This window comes from Petromyzon marinus, chromosome 7 (genome assembly GCF_048934315.1).
Source record: "Petromyzon marinus isolate PM22_M1 ecotype Great Lakes invasive population chromosome 7, UKy_Petmar_22M1.pri1.0, whole genome shotgun sequence".
NCBI lineage: Eukaryota > Metazoa > Chordata > Hyperoartia > Petromyzontiformes > Petromyzontidae > Petromyzon > Petromyzon marinus.
Window position 1 is genome coordinate 7,157,737 of NC_133673.1, and position 22,746 is coordinate 7,180,482.

Below are 22,746 nucleotides of genomic sequence, written 5' to 3' on the forward strand. Positions count from 1 at the left end.
AACCAGTTGCCAAACGCATTCCAGTTGCCAGTCGAAACTTTAATCGTGGAGTATAATTCTTGGTGAAATGCTATTGCTGGAAAAATGGCATTGCATGTTTCCTTCAGTGTACAGTATATATGTGTGTGTGTTTTCTTAAGTATTCCAAACACTAACTTGCCATGTATATAGTACAGTTATATGTACATACGTTTACAAAACAAAAATACATATGGATCACACCCACAAATGTAGGTAATTCTCCATAATATTTTTGTGACAAACTCAATGTTAAAAAAATCCCATAAACTACGCGTGACATTTAATTAGCGAGCCGAATTAAAAGCGCAACGCTTCTGTTCACGTATGCCGTTGCCGAAAAACTCAAGTTTTCCCTGGAACGACATTCCCCGCCTTGTCACCACCATACGACATTCGCGATGTGGTGCCTGCTGGACTTAGGCGAGTCATCGAAGGGAGTGCGCGCACAAATAGTGAATGAGAACTTTGGCGCCGCGACATCATCCCCCTTTGTTGAGTCACGACGTTTTCTCGGAAGACTTTCCTCTCTGCCTCTGTGGCTTAAGGACGCCAAACCAACAGGAGAACGGTCTGCAGACACAAAGGACGGCAGGTGAAGAGGCATAGGGTGCAGCCCTGCACACTGCTTGCTCGCACCACGAATGGGGGGGGGGGGGGGGGCCGAAGCGCATGCACTCGAGGGGACTCGGAAGAGCCCCTCTAGACGTTAATTGGCCTACTCTTTCATGCAATGCAGACGGCTTGGAAGGAGGTGGTAGTACCCACGGCTTTACCCCACCACACGCGACCTATACCGATCGACTAACGTTGGTGTGCTCATTTACCACTGCTAGGTGGAGAGAGGAGATGGGATTGAACCGGCGACCGCTGAGCGTAACACCGCGCTGAGCGTAACACCGCACTGAGCGTAACACCGCACTGAGCGTAACACCACGCTGACCGTATCACCGCGCTGACCGTATCACCGCGCTGAGCGTAACTGTGGTGCCACAACAGCGAAGACGCTCCGTCGAAACCGGGGCCGTCGCTGTGCTGCTGCGACCGAGAATCCACCCGGCTCCCATCACAGCACTTCCCCCGCCACCCCCCCCACCTAAACACACACACACTCAAGTAGGGCCTCATGGGGAGGGGGCACCTGCCCTGAGTTGTTACCCGAGAGGCCCCCTCGTGGGGGTGCTCCATGGTTTCTCAGGGTCAGGGAATTGGCAGACACCCCCCCCTCCAGGCCAAATGGCACTGCGGCGCCGTGGCTTAACTTAGAATTAAATGACCACGGCGAACTCACTGAGAACCGCAGTGAGGAGATGCCCAAGACACACACGGACCAGCAGAGAGGTGGGGAGCGGGGCAGCGCGGGCTAAGCATCTCTACCCATGGTGCACCGCGGGTTAGCGTCTCTACCCATGATGCACCGCGGATTAACGGCCCTACCCATGATGCACCGCGGATTAACGGCCTGACCCGTGATGCACCGCGGATGAGCGGTGCGAGGGCTTTGAAAGAAGCATAAAAAGGGACTGGAGATCAACAGGAGGGAGGGATCGCGGAGCCGTCACCTGACTGTTACTCGCACGTCCGTGAGACGGGGCAGAGAACAGCCAGATTCTGTTTACAGCATCATCTATCCGCGACCTCCATCGCTGCGAGGTCGGACCGTAAGTATGAGGGAGAGAGGTAAGACAAAGGGACAAAATTCGGAGAGAAAATAGAGGGCAGACAGGTCGATTAGGTATCAGGCAGTAGCGAGATAGGTTAGACCTGTCCTGCTGGTCCGTACTGACACGCACAGTCTAGTTCGTTTATTCGTGGGGAATAAACCGTCCGTAGGGTATAAACGGTGTTGTGTTGTCTCTGTGAGTACGGAGGGGCGGTGCGTGGTGTGGCGAGCCTGCTCACAGTTATTCTTTTGTTTGGGTGTGAGTGAGTAATTTTACCTACGTGTTTACGTTCGCACGGGTGGGTCCACTCGGGGCTTGACGCGCATGCCGGGGCAGCAGTAACGTGCTATCACCCTGGGAATTAAAGTACGGGTCCTTCGATCATTAAATGCACTAGTGAGTGGTGTGGTGAGCCTCTGCATCGTGTGGTGCTGGTTGCACTTCGCCCGCGCCAGTACGGGGGCGTGCAGGAGCAGCGGCGCTCACGGCACGCGCCGCGCATGTAGCGCGTAGAGATAAATTGGTGAGTGGGTATTCCACAGCGCAGCCTAATTAGTTGCTTCCGACCGGCTGCGACGGTAAATAAAACAAGATTACACAATTCAAGCACGTGATGCTGCTGGCGGTGGTTACCGCGTGAGTAGAGCTGCGCCATGAGGTACACGGGTACCCACGTGCATAATCATACACCGGTTGTTGCAGTTGTGGTATGAATTTAACAGGGGAGTCGGGGGCCAACGACCCCGACAATTCGGTGATGGCGGGGGATGGTAGCCCCCACAGTTTGGTGTCAGGAGCGGTACGAACCCCCGCGGTACTCCACACGAAAATAAGGTATGTGTTTACAGGCACAGGGACCCCTTCGTGGAAAGCGTTTGCCCGCAACATCACGGGGGCTAAAGAGCTTAATGGTTGGACGGACGCGCAGGCATTTCGACAACTCACCATTAATCTAGACGGGCGGACGGCGGATTTTGTGGAGGCACTACCCGCAAGCACCCAAACCCAGTTGGAAGAGTTGATGCACCAACTCGACCTACGCTTCGGCACGCGTAATGTGAGACAGGCAAAGACGGCCTTAGAGGCGCGCCGCCGCCAACCCGGCGAGGATTTTCGCGATTACGCTGAAGACGTGCGATCGCTAACACGGATCGCCCGCCCAGAGTTCGCAACAGAGGTGATTGACGAGCTGGCCGCCGACAAAATCCTCCGATATTTAGCCCGCACCGCGTGGTGGCAGCCTAAAGTGGGTGGTGCGAGCCTCCCCTTTAATACCCTCGTCGCGCGCACTCGAGTGCGAGGTGCTGGCCAGCGAGCGCACGCAGTTTCGAGGACTAGGACGAGAGCGCGCCATCGCGAGCCTGGGCCCAGGGGAGGAGGAAGAGGAGGAGGGACTCGCCCACACGGTAAGGGGTCGAGCAAGAGAGTCTCCGGGGCCCCGCGAGACAACCCCGAGCTGGGTAGTGGGGATACAGACGGGCATAAAGGATGTAGCCGGCCAGGTGACCCAAGTAGGTGACAGGGTGACCCAAGTAGGTGATAGGGTGACCCATGTACGCGAGGAAGCGAATAAAAATATGAAAACCATCCAGTCCGAGATGGGGGAGCTATGCTCCACAGTAGGGGGGCTGGCCGGGCGGGTGTCCCAGTTAGAATCCGACCTTGGGCAACTGCGTACGGGAAGGGGGAGAAGGGATGGGCAGGGGACCTCCTATGGGACCACCCCCCGGGCATGCTACCTGTGCGACCAGCGAGGGCATCTCGTGAGGGACTGTCCCCAGATCGCCCGCGCTAGAAAGGCGCCAGGGTTAAAACGCCAACGCCCCCCAGAGAGTGAACCACCTAGGGGTGCAATCAATGAGGTCCCGAAACAAAACGGCGATGATAATAATGGTGAGCGAGTGACCCCCACACAGGTTCCGACCACAACACCCAAGGACACGGTGAGGACGGGCGACTGGCTGCGGGAGCTGGTGGCAGGAATCACGGGGGCCACGTCGCTGGTGGAAGGACAGGTGAACGGGCAGTGCACCCGGATCCTACTGGACACGGGGGCCGTAGCCTCACTCGTGAGCGCCGCGCACTGCAGCGTGCTCGGGGTTGACGTGAGCCGCCTGCAGGCCCCGGATCGCGCGCTGCACACAGCGAGCGGAGCCGGGATGGGGTTGCTGGGAAGGATGTCCCTCGAGGTCCGTCTCGGAAACCAGGTATGCAAACAGGAATTCTACGTCTCGAGTGTGTTGTGCCACGAGTGTATTGCAGGTATGGACCTCCTGGAAAAGCTGGGGCTCAACGTGCAGCCCCGCCAGCGATGCGCCACCGTGGAGGGCAGCAGGGAGCGGATTCCGTTCCTGGGACCCGGACCGAATCGCCCTCGCTTCACACCCGTGGCTGCTACCCTGGTGTCGGCCGTCACCATCGGGCCGCTCGCCAAGATGCTGGTGCCAGTGGCAACCCCCTCCACCGACCCCCCACACCGACCATTGGGCGAGGTAATGCTAACTCTTCACCCAGAGTTGGCAGCACGGTACGGAGTTGTAGGGTCAGCCACGCTGGTAAACGCAGATGGGGGCCGACTATCCATGCGGATGTATAACCCACACAGTACCCCAGCAATGCTACGACGACGCACCACAGTAGCTGCCATACACCCCCTGCACGCGCACCACTCTGACGATTCGGTGTTTGCACTCTGGGCGGAAGACCATGGCCGCCCCGAGGACAACCAGGATCTGGCCTGGCGGGTCGGCCTGGCGGGTCGGCCCAACCCCCCGGGCCGAGATCGTCCCGCTGCATGATGCGTTACATGTGCCTTGGGCAGATTTACCTAAGGGGGAGGCCGATCGGCTGCGCGGGTTGTTACGGGAGTACGCCGACGTGTTCAGTGAGCACGATTCAGATGTAGGCCGAACAGACCTTGTTAAGCACCAAATTGACACAGGTGCAGCCCGACCGATCAAACTCAGCGCATACCGGGTGGGTGTGCCCGAACGGACCCAGATCAAGGAGGCAGTCGCGGATATGCTACGCGAAAACATAATTCAGCCCTCGGCGAGCCCCTGGTCTGCCCCGGTGGTACTAGTGACGAAAAAGGATGGGTCGACCCGGTTCTGCGTTGATTACCGAAAGTTGAACGCAGTCACCCTCGGCGATGCCTTCCCCATACCGCGCATCGACGAAACCTTTGACAGCCTCGCAGGAGCACGGTATTTTTCCACCCTCGATCTGGCGTCCGGGTACTGGCAGGTGGAGATGGCGGAGGAGGATCGGCCGAAAACCGCATTTACCACCCCGATGGGGCTGTTCGAGTTTCGAGTGCTTCCGTTCGGACTCACTAACGTGCCCGCGACGTTCCAGCGGTTGATGGAGTTGGTGATGCGGTGCTTACAGTGGGAACAGTGCCTGATTTACCAGGACGACGTGATAGTGTTCAGCAGATCTCTGTCCGAGCACTGGTTCAAGTTGCGAGAGGTGTTCCAGCGACTGCGAGCAGCCCATCTCAAGCTGCGTAAGTGTTACATTGCGCAGCGTGAGGTAGGGTACCTCGGACACCGAGTCAGCGAGGCGGGGGTACGCACCGATCCGGAAAAGGTGCGCGCCGTGGTGGAATGGCCACGGCCAAGGAACCTGACGGAGATCAGGTCATTCTTGGGACTCGCCACCTATTATCGTCGAGGAACCGCGGGGGCAGATGGCCCGATGGCTGGCGCAGCTGCAGGAGTACAACCTGCAAATAGAGTACCGAGCTGGGCGTACGCACGCAAACGCGAACGCCTTGTCGAGGCGGCCCGCGGTGTGCGCCGAGACAAGGGTGGAGGAAGTCTGCCCGTGCTTCACGGGGGGCCGTTGCCGGCAGGTGGCGGGCCCCCAGGAGCGCACCGAGACTAACCCTCCCCCGGTGAGAGGCAGTGCAGTATGTGCCACAGAGACCCCGGTAGGAGGAACTAGGGACCCGGGGGACCACTCGGCAGGCACGGGGCCCACACCCCGGGGCCACACCCCGGGGCCACACCCCGGGGCCACACCCCGGGGCCACACCCCGGGGCCACACCCCGGGGCCCGACGGGTCACGCAACCCCACCCGATCGGATCCAGGAGGACGTCGGCTGCGCCTTTCCGGGCCTGGACGACGCGCAGCTGAGACGGACCTAGCTGCGGGATCCGGATCTGGCGGCGGTGGAAGCGGCCCTACGGGAGAAGAAGGACACCCTACCAGGACCCTGGAGTGGTTTGTACGCCCGGTTGTGCGTGCAGAACGGGGTAATACGAGAACTGACTGAAGCCGGCCAGCCTGGGTGCATGTGTTCCCGCCCAGGTGCGACCCCAGCTGCTAAGACTGGTGCACGACCACCCGCTCGGGGGCCATGACGGGGAACGGCGCACTCGGGAAACCCTGCGTCGCCAGTATTTCTGGCCCAAGTTAGCACAAGACGTGGCCGCCTGGGTACAGGGCTGCCGCGCGTGCCAGAAATGCGGGCCGAAACCAGCGCGATACCAGGTACCCCTGAGACCGTTCCGCGTCAGTCGAACAAATCAGCTGGTTGGGATCGACCTGCAAGGGCCATTCCTGCGATCCCACCGGGGCAACCGATATATTCTCGTAGCGGTGGAGTACTTCACACGCTATCCCGTAGCGGTGGCCATCCCCGATAAGACAGCCCTCGTAGTGGCCCGAGCATTCGTGGAACACTACGTACTGAAGCACGGGATCCCCGAACGAGTCATTACCGACCAGGGTAGTGAGTTCGAGGCAGAGCTATTCCAGGCGCTGTGCCGGGAGTTCGGGATCCAGAAGGACCAAACTACGGCGTACCACCCCCAGGCAAATGGGATGGTAGAGAGGATGAACCAGACTCTAGCCGGGAAGCTTAAACGCATGGCGGCCGCGAATCAACGGGACTGGGACAAACACCTTCCCTATGCTCTGTTCGCCTACGCCACCACGGTACACACATCTACGGGACAGACCCCGTTCCAAATGATGTTTGGTCACGAGTCTCGCCTGCCCACAGATCTGCTGTTCGGTGTCCCTCCGCCGCAATGGGAGGAAGGGAGCCGCCCCGTGGAGCACCTGATGGAGACCCTACGAGGAGCTAGGGGCCGGGGCTACCCACAAGGCGAGGCCGCACGCCAGCGGCAGGAGCAGGGGGCCCGACCCCGAATGGAGCTCCCTTTCTACTCGGCGGGCTCTAAGGTATGGCTGCACACCCCTCGCGTCGGGGCCGGGCAGGCGGGGAAGCTAACCACCTACTGGCGGGGACCCTGGACCGTGGAACGACAGATCTCCCCCTGGACGGTACTGATTCAGGGGGGGGAGAGAGGCCGGGAGATGGTGGTCAACGTCCGGCGACTAAAACCATGGAGGGCGGCCCCAGCGAAGGAGAACCCCGCTGCTCGAGTACCCCGAAATCCCGGGGTCCCCACACCCCCCATACCCGGGGGCCTCGCACGATATATGGGCCTCACAAGAGCCCCAGGCACCGGGGGGTCCTGACCCGGGCCAGGGAGGACGGGGACGACGGCCCCTGAACCATACCGCCCCCGAGTTTGTCTCCCAGCCCGCAGGTGCCAAGGACCAAGGAAAACCGCTGGAGTGGAGGAGGAGACCGCCGCATGAACTCCGGGAGATGGAGCCACCACCCCCGAGGCCGGCCACGAGGACTGGACGAGTCCCGCGGACCCCGCGGCGCTACCTCGTGGGAGCAACCCAGGCGAGGCGCTCCAGTCAACCCGGGATGGGGACTGGCACCTCGGGGGGCTATGTGGTGCCACAACAGCGAAGCCGCTCCGTCGAAACCTGGGCCGTCGCTGTGCTGCTGCGACCGAGAAGCCACCCGGCTCCCATCACAGCACTTCCCCCACCACCCCCCCCACCTAAACACACACACTCAAGTAGGGCCTCATGGGGAGGGGGAGGGGGCACCTGCCCTGAGTTTTTACCCGAGAGGCCCCCTCGTGGGGGTGCTCCACGGTTTCTCAGGGTCAGGGAATTGGCAGACCCCCCCCCCCCCAGGCCAAATGGCACTGCGGCGCCGTGGCTTAACTTAGAATTAAATGACCACTGCGAACTCACTGAGAACCGCAGTGAGGAGATGCCCAAGACACACACGGACCAGCAGACAGGTGGGGAGCGGGGCAGCGTGGGTTAAGCGTCTCTACCCATGGTGCACCGCGGGTTAGCGTCTCTACCCATGATGCACCGCGGATTAACGGCCCTACCCATGATGCACCGCGGATTAACGGCCTGACCCGTGATGCACCGCGGATGGGCGGTGCGAGGGCTTTGAAAGGAGCATAAAAACGGACGCTTTGGGGAAGCACGGGGCCATTTTTATTTGACTGGAGATCAACAGGAGGGAGGGATCGCGGAGCCGTCACCTGACTGTTACTCGCACGTCCGTGAGACGGGGCAGAGAACAGCCAGATTCTGTTTACAGCATCATCTATCCGCGACCTCCATCGCTGCGAGGTCAGACCGTAAGTACGAGGGAGAGAGGTAAGGCAAAGGGACGAAATTCGGAGAGAAAATAGAGGGCAGACAGGTCCATTAAGTATCAGGCAGTAGCGAGAGAGGTTAGACCTGTCCTGCTTGTCCGTACTGACACGCACAGTCTAGTTCGTTTATTCGTGGGGAATAAACCGTCCGTAGGGTATAAACCGTGTCGTGTTGTCTCTGTGAGTACGGAGGGGCGGTGCGTGGTGTGGCGAGCCTGCCCGCGGTGATTCTTTTGTTTGCGCGTGAGTAATTTTACCTACGTGTTTACGTTTGCACGGGTGGGTCCACTCGGGGCTTGACGCGCATGCCGGGGCAGCAGTAACGTGCTATCACCCTGGGAATTAAAGTACGGGTCCTTCGATCATTAAATGCACTAGTGCGTGGTGTGGTGAGCCTCTGCATCGTGTGGTGCTGGTTGCACTTCGCCCGCGCCAGTACGGGGGCGTGCAGGAGCAGCGGCGCTCACGGCACGCGCCGCGCATGTAGCGCGTAGAGATAAATTGGTGAGCGGGTATTCCGCAGCGCAGCCTAATTAGTTGCTTCCGACCGGCTGCGACGGTAAATAAAACAAGATTACACAATTCAAGCACGTGATGCTGCTGGCGGTGGTTACCGCGTGAGTAGAGCTGCGCCGTGAGGTACACGGGTACCCACGTGCATAATCATACACCGGTTGTTGCAGTTGTGGTAGTGGTATGAATTTAACGGGGGAGTCGGGGGCCAACGACCCCGACAATTCGGTGATGGTGGGGGACGGTAGCCCCCACATAACACCGCGTTGAGCGTAACACCGCGCTGAGCGTAACACCGCGCTGAGCGTAACACCACGGCAGGATTCCTGATAAGGTTCAGATTCCGGTGAAGGCAGTAAAACGGGAAGGCAGGGTTCCTCACCTTTGCCTACCCCACTATTGCTTCAATTCATCCGTAGTAAAATGGGTCCACTCGTGCATGTATCCGACTAATTACCACGGCCAACACAACATGGCATGCGAAGGCCTTCGCATTAAAGCAGTGAATCGAGAAAGAACTGCAGATAAATACATAATCGCAAGCGCGCCGACGGTAAAGTACAGGTACCCCCCCCCCCCCCCCCGACATTCACAACCGGCATGTCCAGCACGAAAGTTGTTAGGGTTTAATGCCCTTTGAAGAGACGCGTCGTTTTACGACAGCTACATCCATTGGCCGTAGCTTTCAGTGTATGCACGAGCTCGTCAAAAGTGCAGCAGTCCGTTAATCAAAGAACCCCAAACCACGCTTGTTTAGGGGCCGTCCATAAATGACGTCACGCGATTTTGGACGATTTTTGACCCCCCCCTCCCCCCCATCGTCACAAAAAGTCAGACCCCCCTCCCTCAAATATGACGTCAAATCGCTTTAAACTATTGTAATTTTGGTGCGTATTCAATGTGCCGCTGCACTCTGATGTTGTAGGAGAAAACATTTATTAAAAAGTCAGTATCCGGTAAGACCACTTATTTAAAGTTGTGCATTTTGATGTGACGTCACATTTCTCACCCCCCCCCCCTCTCGTCACACATCTGACCCCCCCCCACCCCACAGGTGCGTGACGTCATTTATGGACGGCCCCTTATGCGAATGACATCATCTCTCAGTTCACATGCGAAAAGAATACGGTATTTTCACGGTGCACGCCAGGTGGGAGGGATGGCGCTCCGTGGGGGGTTTGTGCGCAACTCAAACTTTTCTCTGCTTAAGTTACGAGGAAATGCTGGGATTTTTTTTTTGGCACGCACTTAAGCACGTGCCAAATTCAGAACTCGCTCAAGCGTGCAGGCGGCAGCCCCGTGTCATGCCATCCTTACCGTATGCGTACGTGCCAGAGTTTAGGGGGTTTTTCCAGCTCTTATGTTTTATACTTTTCATGTTTTTTTTCTTCCCCCTCATTCAAGTGCTGGTGTTCATTTGGGGGGTTATTAACACCCTGACACTGCAAAATGCTGCACACAGATTTTCTTGCATCAAAGTACGGGCATCACGTGGGCATGATCGATTTTCAACTGGATCACACTGACCCAAGAAATACCAAGGTGCCACGAATGAATGACGGTTGATGGTCACCTAACATTGCACACTTGAGACTGTGTATGAAAGTGTCTCCGAGCAGAGATTACAAGAAAAGTTAGTCGGCAAAAATTCGCAGCGCTGTATACAAACGTACAATAGAAGTTGTTTGGGAGGAAAACACGTAAAGTTAAAAAATAAATTTCTATCATTTTGATGTTGTCAACAGAATGAGCAGCTCTATGAATAGCAAAAACAAGGCATTCTGTACATTGAACCTGTCCAATTAAACATATACAACTTATAAATACATAGATCTATAAGGGCAACTTTAATTATTTGTAATATAATTACTTTGTGTTCCGTACAAAATTACATGAATTTAAAACAGACCTACTGGCATTCATGCTCAATCATGCAATGTCACTATCCCTTGGCTATTAATGATTTATATTAATTCAAGTACATTATACATTGGCCGTTGTGTTCCGATTTTCAGAGCGTGATTGACAACACCAAGTTAACCTTGATGAAAGGGAGTTGTGGAGCGAAAATTCACAAACAGCGTTGCATTTGCAGTTTCATTTTGAAGATGATTTTTTATTCCAGCAACATCTGTGACAGTATTGCTTTCCTTTATGTATTAAAATATTCCCATGAACTCACACGTGATCATTTATCATATGATGTGTTAATGATGCCGTAATCTCCATGTAAATATCCAAATATGAGTGTATAGTTGATAAAAAAAAAATCCTCATGCTGAAATGCTGTGTATGTTGAACTTCGTTCGCACCGTACGTAGCCAACCGTGCTAATCGGAGGTGCAGCGTCGAGTCTATGGGCAGTGTTGAGTCTATGGGTAGTAATAGTCCGTGGGCAGTGTGTATGTTGAACTTCTTTCGTACCGTATGTAGCCAACCGTGCTCACGGAGAGGTGCATTTTTGTATAATGGGAAAGTTTCCAAAGCTACCAAAAAAAGCCTAAAGAAATCTAAATATTTCACATTTCAGAGGGGGCCTCCTGGAAAAGCTTGAAAACGAAAGCTCGCTTCACTGGCACACTATCATCTGCCAACACAGATGGTCACACAATAAACTTAAGAATTGAACGTTTTTCATCTCCTTAATCCACCCACTCAACCAGTGCCTATGTTCAGGACATTAATATCCCCCCACCCACTCCCCTCAGACGATTCTTACGAGGTAATGTGAGTGGCTGCAAGTAGCGACGAACTGTGTGGACTCTCCCATCAGTCAGAATGGGTGCCCTGTAAATTAATATAGTCCCCAACATTTGGCCTAAGCTATGCAAAATAAAGTTCACATGGTTATGTAACATCCCTCGTCTTACTATGGGGATGAAATGATATACGACAATAGTAATAAACTATAGTCATCCTCCTGGGACCTTGCCATCAATGCCCATCAAATATGATGCAGGTATCATTACAAAATTAGTAAAAACATACTGCTTTGACAATTTGCTTTTTAAAAGTGATGCCCAATGCATTAGATACAGTAATATCATCACCATCAACACAATCATCATCAGCAGCCACGATCGAGCCACTGCTGGATATTATCTTACGAGAAGTGCACTATACTCCGATACCAAAACAATGATTCTGGATAACAGTCCTGCAAGCTCCAGGTCAAAGTTCAAGCAAATGCCTTTTTGGTACAAAGCATCTGCTATGCGTTTCACTTTCCCCTATGGCCCAAGGAGGTATATAAAAACAATTAATATTCTGTATTGTGTTACAAACATGGGTGGACTCGCATTTGAATGTTAGCAACATTTTTTCCCAGCATAAGCCTGGATCAGACTTCATACCATAGTGAAGGCTGGGTTGTCATTTCTACCCATTGTTTGACAGCACCGTAAATATCATCAACACTTACATCACTCACTCAGATACTGAAACACAGCAACGCTGCTCCACTGCCTTGGAGGGTGTTATACTCTCTTTTCGCCCTTGAAGATGTTCTGAATTTCAGCTATTAGCACCTAGGTTCCAATAATTCACACTCAACTTCCTACAGACTAATTCGTAATATAACACAGCACTAATCTAACTTTTCACACATCCCCATAGAAGTCTGTGGTGCGATTCCCAACCCTTTAACACATTCAAACAAAGCGCAAAGACGCAGTGATTGGTTTTAATGCATAAACAGTACGTTCTAATTCTAACACATTCTGTAAAAAAATAGGGAATAACATAAAACAGAACTGCGTGCATAGGCTGGTTAACAAATTAAGAGTAATACTAAACTTAAAAAGTTATTTATTTCAGACAGCACAAGGTGTGATTGTGCGAATAAGATTGGTCTTCCCATCATCGCAATAAGAATCGCACCTTTTGCGGTCTAAAAATCATTCTCTTCAGGTCTTTTCATTTGATCGTATCAGGAGACGTACATATTATTCAGGTTCTTAATTTAACCATCTCAGAAGCCATTGAGATTCATTATTTATTCCCGTTTTTTAACCAGACAAAAGCCCATTGAGATAGAATTATCTCTTCCAAATTAACAACATTCTTGTTATGTGTACATTTGGGGTTTGCATGTTCACCCCGTGGTCACGTGGATTTTTCTCCGGTTCCTCCGGATTTTCCCTCCCAAATTTCGAAACATGTGTTTAAAAGCATTTGGCTGCAATAAATTTCCACACGATAAGCCATTCGTGGCCATGTCGCTTCTGCAAAAGAGCTATATAGCTCAGTGGGCATTACCTGGTAAAATGCAAACTATTTGACAGTTAGTACTTTAACCAGGTTAGAGTCCATTAAGAATCCTCATTGCTACAAGTCCTTTTTGTAACCCTCCGAGAGCCCAATGCCATTCATTACTTCTTCACGAATCGCGAGCAGTACGGAGAGCAACATCGTCCTGGCAGTCATGGAATACATGCAAAACGCGCTGGAATAATGCAAGTCCTGCGCACCACTTTAATGGGTGCTCCCTCGATACCTGCCCCACGGGGAGCTTCTGGCGGGGTGCCCTCCAGCACTAATGTGTGTGCACAGAGTAACACGGGGAACTCAACCTTCCTGACGGAAAGCGCAAAGCCAATTCCGTATGCAGCCAAGCTCACCATGGCAGGCAGGCTGGCACTGGCACGTCCATGCACGGACTCGGAGCTGCCCACACGGGCAAGAAACGCGCACGAACCGCCAACACGAACATCGTTAAGACTAATGGAAAGGCCATATTAAAAAAACAGCACCGTCACTATGACCGGCCTCTTCCAGAAAGTTTCTAGATGTGGCTCTATATAAGATATTCTAATCCATAATACAGATTTTTTTGGGGGGTTAGATCGCGTAAATATAACAGGTCCCTGCAGGGTGGGCTGGTAGGAACATTGGAATTTTGCGCAATTTTATTACACCCAACAGCACGAGATTTCACTTCGTTAAAGTATTGAAAGGGGACGGACGGACGGACACATTAATCTATTGCAGGCTGGTACACTCAGTTTACAACTTCGTTCCTACCAGTATAAATGTGTCGTTAAACCCGCCACCACCCAACACAGCCAATTAGTAAAGATTTGTCACGGAAACAGAACATGCCAATTCGTTACTAGATCTTCTAAAGTTGTTCATCACCAGACGATTCTCAAAGCACTGTATAACACACACATGGTAAATTGATGCAGGATTCCTTACAGAGTGCATGGAATTGCTCTCAAATCTGCATATCACACTCTCCAAAAATGCACTAGATTTGGCACAAGCCAGTACAAATTTAATGTTGGACCAATGTTGGGATGTGGTTGAAACCGCTGGACCAACGCCGGCCCGACACTCCACGTTTACTGGGTGGTCACTTGGACAAAATGTTTGTCGTTCGAGTAACTTCAAAAGTCACCAGACCGAGTGAAAAACTCACAAATTTGCGAACACAGACTCGCTCCCACCGTAACCCTGTTAACATATACAGTCGTACATTAAATGCAAACCCATCTCCACCGCCGCACTGAGTCACTGCTGTTTTTTTCCAACGGTTTCATTTTCTTTCTTCCGAATCATAACAGCAGGATGCATTTTTCACAGTGATCCCGGGACATTGCGCAATCCGTTCCTCGGCGTAATTAAAAGCCAGTATCCGGTAAGACCACTTTGCAGCTCAGGGTGGCAAATGCTCAAGGCGGGACCGACCGCACAGTGCACACGCGTGCGATAACGACCTCCAATATCGCCACCTTGGCACAAGGCGCGTCGTGTTTCTAGCGCAGGATGCAAGGGCGCGGGCGAGAGAGGTTCCCGTAAGCGGTAAGCGGTACTAATCTGCTTACGACCAGATTTTTTTGAAGGTTAAAAATACTAGTTACATGTCAACAGCAACATTACGCAACAGCGGGGTTGGTGAATGGGCGAGCCGAGATTTAAGGTGACATCTTGGGACGTGATGTATGATGACTATGTGTGGTTTTTCACAGAACGCATGCACGCACAGTTTACATAATCGCGTTTAATTATATATGCGATTGGCAAGGGAGTGTGTGTGCCACTGGTAAACCAGTAAGGTCGTTTATTTGCACAATTCGGATTTCCAATCCAAATAAAGTTTCAGTCAATGGAGTTGAGAATTAACTACGGCTCACTGGGGCATGACAATATATCACAAAAATGACTACTAACCTATATATCTCATCAGTCTATCTAGTGCTGGATGAAGGGCTCCCCCCACAGCATCGCCAACCCTCATGGTCCAGTGCTGCTACCATCCATCTCTCTCCTACACACGAACGAATCTTGCTCCATCTCCAATGTGGTCGTCCTCTTAGAAGCGCTCTCCACCTTTGGCTGCTGCTGTTCCGTCACCTGCCATCACTCTGTCCAGTGGTATGTGCGGCCCAAACTCATTTACATTTCTTAATTGTCAACATGAAGTGTTCCTTAGTCTATCTCTCAGTGGAATTCCAAGCATGCATCTCTATAAGCATATTTGTGCACTTATAATATCTACGTATACTCTACACGTGTACGCTGTATATATATTATTTAAAAACAATATGTGTACACTGCAGCTTAATAAAGTTAAAATATCACCAGACGTGTTAATAATGATATAGAAAAATTGTGACAGGAAGTATGCATCAGTGGGGAGATAAATCTCCCCTGCTTTGCATAAATAAAACAATGAAAAATGAGTGGCTAATGTACCCGTCTGTGCTAAGGTGCACGTTGGCAAGTTACAGCGAGTCCAAGATATCACCAAATCATCGCTGTGTTATAATCGGAAAATGGAATTACAAGACCTGCCTGGATTGTAGCCGGGTATTGATATTGTGTTGCACTAAATGAAACAGAGTTATACAAAAGCAGCATTTCTACTTAAGTAAAAACTATTTGTGTAAACATATTAATATCTTCATGCTGGTGCCCCAGTTGCATATGGGGTTGCAACCAAATCTGTTTGCAAAATGTAAAAAGTATGAAGGGTATTAACAAAGCATGCTGCGTTACAGTGGATATTGAAACTTCCGTGACGATGTCTCCTCAGCAAGTCATCATTTGGAAGCGTAGGATTACTAACCCTAAAAAAAATAAACACGACACTAATTTAGAAGTGAATTAATAACTGAGAATAGGTTTTCCCCTTTTTTTCTGGCAACAAATTAATAGCTGCCCACGTGTAACTACAAAAACAAACTTTTATTGGCGAGATATGAGTATTCCCAAAGCAGGGCATGACATTAAATTTTCAGTATTATACAGGGTGTTTCAAAAAATGGACCCAATTTCCAAGCAGTATATTTCACGATAGCAACATGTTACAATTACACAAAAAGTTACAAACGGTTTAATGAGTTATCAAGTTTTACTAACCATTTATAAATGCTCTATGTGCCCTCCACCTGCTGTACGGACAACATCGAGATGATAGTTGAATTCGTCCCAAACGCCTCTCTTCTCACGTTTCCCTCTGAGGTGCGTGGTCGCCCTGTGCTCTGCCCCTTACATAAACAGCAGCCCGTTTCCTCAAACTGTCGGTACCAACGACGAACGCTCTTTGACATTGGCGGATCAATGCCAAGACGCCTTTGAAACGCACGCTGCACCGCAATTACGGATTCAGTCTTGCTGAACTGCAGAACGCAAAACGCCCCTTGTGTTGCGGGGTCACCGTCTTGCGAATGACTGAGGCAAGGGGCTGTTTGTGTGCTGGGAGAGGTGTCAAGTGGTAATCATTTGAAACTCTATGCCCGGCCCTTTCATGTGGTAAGAGTTGCATTCTTGGGCGGTTCGTGGTTGCAGAGATATAGCGATTTCAAATCGGGTCCATCTTTTTTAAACACCCTGTATGAATAAAAAATTAAAAAATGTAGGTCAACAAGTGGAAATTATCTGAGGTTTGAATACCATTAGAATGCTGTATCAATATATTCTGCATGACAAAGATCCCCATATAGGCTGAACAAACTGATGGGACAAGTGCCGTTCGCGAGCACCTATGAAGGCCGGCACGGCACACGAGTGGGTGGGTGGCCAGCACCACGCCTGGCCGCCTTTGTCTCCCTAGTGGCGACATTTACACATCGCACCAGGTACGAATTTGAGGCCGAGTCGACCTAGGGGAGGCCTAGAACCAGTTCAGATAATTGTCACTGGTGTTGGCCATGATCAGAAATCGAACTCGGGTGGCCGGGTTCATAGCGTAGAGCGCCTACCGCTACACTACCCAACACAGACACGCGTACTCAAACACGTATTCCCATCATGAAATCACCCCAGCAGTTTTTTCACCATTCCGAACACAACCACCGCAACTGGTCGTGGCACAGACACGAAGCCAAGCGGCCTTAACACTTGCGGAAGCTTCATTTGGCAAACGAGTTAACGTGCACTGCTGTTGGGGTTGCACGGGCGAGTTGGATTAAGGTTCAGGTACGCCGGCAGTGACAGAACCTTACGATGGATTTGTGCCGTAACGCTCGATTTCACCGGGTCGCGCAAATCGACTCGCCATACAGTGCGCCGTGTTTGAACCCCACTGATGCCGCGGAGAATGCTCATTTAATTAAAAAAAACTCCCGTTTATTCGGAGCGCGAGTTTTCGCCTTCAACACGTGAAGCGTACACGGATGAAAATTTGGAGGGGGGGGGGGGGAATCAAAAGGCTGGACGAAAAGGACGTGGTTGTTTTTTCAGTGAAGTCGCCCGTCCTTACGGGCCATTGCTGGGGGACACAAGCGCACTTCGGCCACACGCACGTGTGGAAATTCAAATTTACACTCGTGACCCACAGATGACATCCCGCACGAGAATGTTGTGCGAACGATTACGGAGGAAAACTCGGATTGCGCGCAGAGCCCCCCCCCCAGTGTGCCGTGACACTTACACCATTGTTTACGTGAAGGTTTTGTACTCGAAGACATGTACCAGGAGAACTTCTCTTAATGCCAACCCATGTATCCACGTATATTATTCTCCCCCCCCTACCCCCCACGTGAAGCATCTGGAGATGCGGTTGCAAGTAAACGCTACATGTACATCGTATTGCAGTCGGTTCTTATTCTTTCATTTACTCACAATAATAAACGACAAAATAAACTCACCCTCTCCGCCTGATGAAGACTGCTTGTGTTGCGATCGAAACGTCATGGGTTTTTTGCTTTTATTATTTTCAATAATTTTTTTATGTTATTTTACTATTTTTTATTGCTTGTTTTTAGTTTGGTTTTTATTATTTTTAATTTTCTTTTCTTATTTTTTGTTTTCTATCTACGTGGCTTTACCGAAAGAACCAAGAATATCACATTCAACAATAACGCTCTGGCCTTAAAAAGGGAAAACATATAATAGGTGACGTTTTTGGCAGTGACCCGTCTTCAGAGCACACATAAATCCATAGTCAGTGGCAAAAGGTGGAATGTATGCGTGGCTGATAAAGGATCCCGTGATGTTCATCACCCGCATCACTGTGGACAGACTTCTGCTGTGCAGCTGCTGTGGCACCAGCTTCCCAATGAGCCAAGTAGGAAGGGATGATGGATATCTCTGGTCCGTGTGCTCGTCACCCGCTTTCTTTCATGGTTTGGAGGGTACAACAAAAAGCCAGCCAAGGGCTACGGCGCACACACACACACACACTCTGTACGGTAACGACCGAACCACCACCTGACGGTAACGACCGAACCGCCGACTGTTTTGCTGCTCGCTATGAAATCCGTTCTCTGATATTTGTGACAGCGGCATAATGTGATTAGGAGGGGCCAATTGTAAATCAAATTGAGCCAAGCGGTCGAGACTTTAACGCCTGCTGGCAGAATGTAATCAACTGATGCTTGGGCTAAAATTGGTTTCCTCTCTCAGTTCACCTCCCACCCAAACTGCTGGGGTGGTCGCAATCTGTAAGGAACGAACAAAAGTTAAAACGAATATGGCACCGTTTAATAAATGAGCTGGTAAGGGATGAAGGAATTTGATATGTTTTGACACATTATAAAACATTAACTTCTAAAGTAAGAGAGCAGTGGGCCATTTCGGTACTGTGTTTGTAGAAACAAGGAGACCTTGAATCCAAGGGAATGCGATACGACTCAGAACAAGAACATCGTTTTAAGAACCTAGGTAAATCAGCAGTTCACTTTTCACATTCGTACACCTAGTCCATCTACTCCAAGGAAGAACAAATCAGCTTTAAATTCAGCAAAGCCACCTATTGATGATGCACTAAGCTCTGTAGCCAAAGCATATGCGCTTTGCTTTATAAATGGTATACTGTAGCTTATGCAGGGCACCGAGTACATGTAGGTCTTTTCATAAATGCATTACGAGTATTAGTGTTTGGCGTCAGTGCGATGCCCTCTGTTGTAGTTAATGAATGGATACAAGTAAACAAGGTGTTTGCCGTATTGTCACGTGGCCATGTCGAGTCTTTGGGTGAAAGCCTATCAAATGATGATGCTGCTGCTGCCCTGTACTTTAATCTGTGGAGCGGACCCTACTTAATCTGTAACGCAACACTTGACATCTCACTTGATCAAAGCACTGCCAAACGCCAACTCTGGTTAAAACACAGAGGCGGTTCTGGAAGGGTGCGAGCAGAGAAGGGGTCATGCTGTAGGCTTACGAGTTGAGAGTTAAAACAATATACCAACTAGTGTGCAGCTCGTGATAGTGGTATCCGCGTAGAGGAAACACCTCGCGTCTTGTGGGATACACCGAGGGCTTCTCGAAACAGACAATTCTTACGGGGGCAGTGTGTGTCATCTTTTCCCCATCCACATCATCATCAGCAGCAATGATCTGTACATAAAGTCTTCCTAAAACCATCGCCACTTCTCATGGTTCTGCGATGTAACCATACATTTTCGAGTTTGGGCCCCCAAGATTTACGGCACGGAAGTGGGTCATTATCCCTCATGGGGCAGGCTCAGACTCCAAGTCCTAAATTGTTTTAAGTCGCGTGCAAATCACTTAACACTCTCGTATGTTCACACCTCATCATTAGTTAACCAAATAATTCACATCATATGGATTGAGACGCTAAAATTGACAGAATGCAAGGTGAAGCAGGCTACCATTTACTTGTAAGGTAATATGAATAGATAGACTATACACGAGGCCATGGAGAAGCACACTCCATATATTACTGTATAGTTGAGTGTGCATATTGTGTACCACACTCCATAGCCGAATGGAAAATATCTGAACAAGCAGACGATTATATTGATGTTGAGGCTTCTCATCACAAGTTTGGCCCTTAATGCTGTTATGTGCCGTTTTGTGTGCTTTATTATTTCAGTGGCTGTGTTTCGTTAATGTGCTTTAGCGTGATGCTCTGAGCCTTAGGCATGTCCACAGAATGCTAAAGAGCTACAGTCCCCTGCAACACCCACTACTGTAGTGTAGTCACGACCGTTAAGCTCAAGAATTGCATGGGCATTGGGTTGTAAAGGTGGAGGTTACATTCGAGCAGACGCGTTCCGTATTTTACTTACAGTATTTAAAAAGTGACGGTCAAGTTTTATCTTTTGGCCGTTATGAGCGATGTGATGGTGGTGTCAAATGCTGTATACCATGCTTGCTAGGAAACCGTGTTATGCTCATAACCACGGCATCGTGTGGTATATTAATAACACTGCAGTTCCCTGTCGCTGAGAAATGTGTTAAGTCAGAGCGTGGAAGTCGTCCCTGAAGACTGGAGGTGGTAAACCCAAAGATAAAATTAAACAGGCCTGTACATTTTCAAAAATTAATTGCTCCGCATTCTGATCCGTCGTCGTCATCATCATCAGTTATGAGCAATGGCCTCAAATCAAACTCTCGTCGTTGTGTCCATCATTCAGTAAGCGAACCACAGCACCACCACTCCACATTTTCAAAACAAACATTTCTACTAAACCTGAAACAAATCACCCTCCAAGCAACTAAATTATCATAATTCATAACCAATCATTCGTCTCATATTGAAGTGTCGTTAGGATAATTTTGTATTCATTCCGACTCATTTTAAAACTTTGTTTGCATCACGAGCACAAATATTGCATTAGCATGTAATTTTTTTTTACAAACGGTCAATAATTGATTCTGACATGCAGGTTTTGATCCACGAATCATGAACACAATAAAAAATATTATCGATGAACCAATCCATCATTACACAACTACTTTCTATGCCAGTACAGGAACTTAGCATTGCATAACAATACATTTCATGCATAAAGTTGCCCATTCAGTTAACATAAATGGCTGGTTCCTTAAAAGTAACAACAGTGTATATGAAGTGACTGAGAAAACAGGAAGACGTTCGTTTTACATTCCAGCCAATTGTCTCCCAAGAAATTATTAACCTGGTACAATTTTTCTGCCACGGAATTTGATTCTTTCCAAGTCCACATTGCACAAGGATATGGAAATCTGGCTTCTCTTCTCAATGTCATGACGGGCATATCGCAGCAGGTGATGGGATTTGGTCTCAGAGGAGCTGGATGAGACCCCTGTGATCCCACCATGTCACCGCAGCAGCCTTCACCAGAGAACACGTTTAAACGACTCTGTGCAATGCGTTAAACGGCAGCCTCGTGGGAGGGGGGGACCTTTGTCTGTTTTTCCTTGCATACAAGCTTGACTTGCGATGGTAGATGTTAGAATCGAATGTAAACAAATATATATACGGACGAATGAAGCCATCAGCTAGTCTTATAAATAGCCATCTCATACTATATGGCAAATACTCGTTTTTACTAAGAGGACAAACACAAGTTTTCGTTTTTAAAAATCATAGTAATGCCCCGAATGGGGCAAATGTCTGCAAGATCATCGATTTCTGTGATCCAGGTCCCCCTTAAACAGAGACTTTTGGTTTCAGTGGCTGCTCGACCATTGTTTTTTTCAAAACAAAGCACGTGCGTTTTTGTAATTCATTGTTACAATATTTCATGGGATAATATACTGATGTTACAGAGTTCATGATGATAACACACAAAAGCAGGATATTGCAATTTAATTTTCATGGCCAATTTGAAGAATGTCACTCATTCAAAATTATTTTTAAAAAATTCCTAGTATATATTGAAAGATCAGCTGAATGAGATACCTATTGCCTAACTTCCACAATACATTTATAATGAAGATGGAAAAGTATGTTGCATTTATTGATGACGACGACGATGATAATGATGATGATGAGACCAGTGATAATGATCGAAGTAAGTTGTGATTGTGCCAATGGTTCTGATGGAAACACTCTGCAAGACTATAAAAAGACTGATGACGATGAAGCAAATAACGATGACAATGATTAATGATGCCAGCAACGATGTTGCCCGACAGTGTGAATGCTAGAAAATGCTGACATTCACGCGGCCTGTCTTTTTGTCTTCACGCATAGAGTCCACCCGCCTTCCTTTCACCCCACACCTCTCAAACCCGTGCCACATATTGGCGCCCGCAGCCACGCGCGCAGGCCAGCGCTCCCCTCGTCATTCTGGCCGAGCCTGTCACACCAGACCCATCTCATGTTCAGAACAGAGCCGTCAACTCCCACGCTCGTCTCCCTGCAACAGCAGCGGCAGCCGCCGCACGAAGCGCGAGCCGAGGCAGCGGCCAGGGGGGGCCCGGTTATGCAAGCGACCCAAGGGAGAGCACTGCTAGGGCGCGGTGAACGCTTCCTCACCACCCACTTCACCCCCCCCCCCCCCTACTACACCCGCACCTCCTGCTCCCCCCCCCCTCTCGCATGCACGGGAATCCCTGCAGCCAGCATTCAGCCACATGCTCTCAGGATCATCCCCCTTGTTCATTTTTTTTGTCGCGATTTTGTTGTTTTCTTCTTCTTCTTGTTGTCGACAACAAGTGGTTTTCAGGCATCCAGCTGCTGGTGTTGTAAGCGAGTGGCGTTCTCTTCAGCGTTCGTCGCGTTCCAGTCCGAATTCAGCCGCAACTCTCCCCGGATAGTTTGTTACGGAACAACTGCATCACCAAACAAGGGCGCTGAGCATTACAGGGATGCATGCGGATGGGAAGAAAGAGTCCAAGTAACTTACAAAAATGGGTCACCACATTGCCAGTGTCG

General features: G+C 50.3%; 1 protein-coding gene across 12 annotated transcripts in view; it reads right to left on the bottom strand.

The window, feature by feature from the left end:
- The window catches only part of PPFIA2 (PPFI scaffold protein A2), a 351,275-nt gene that overhangs the window by 311,646 nt on the left and 16,883 nt on the right, over positions 1–22,746 (bottom strand). The gene's annotated exons all lie outside the window — the stretch shown is intronic.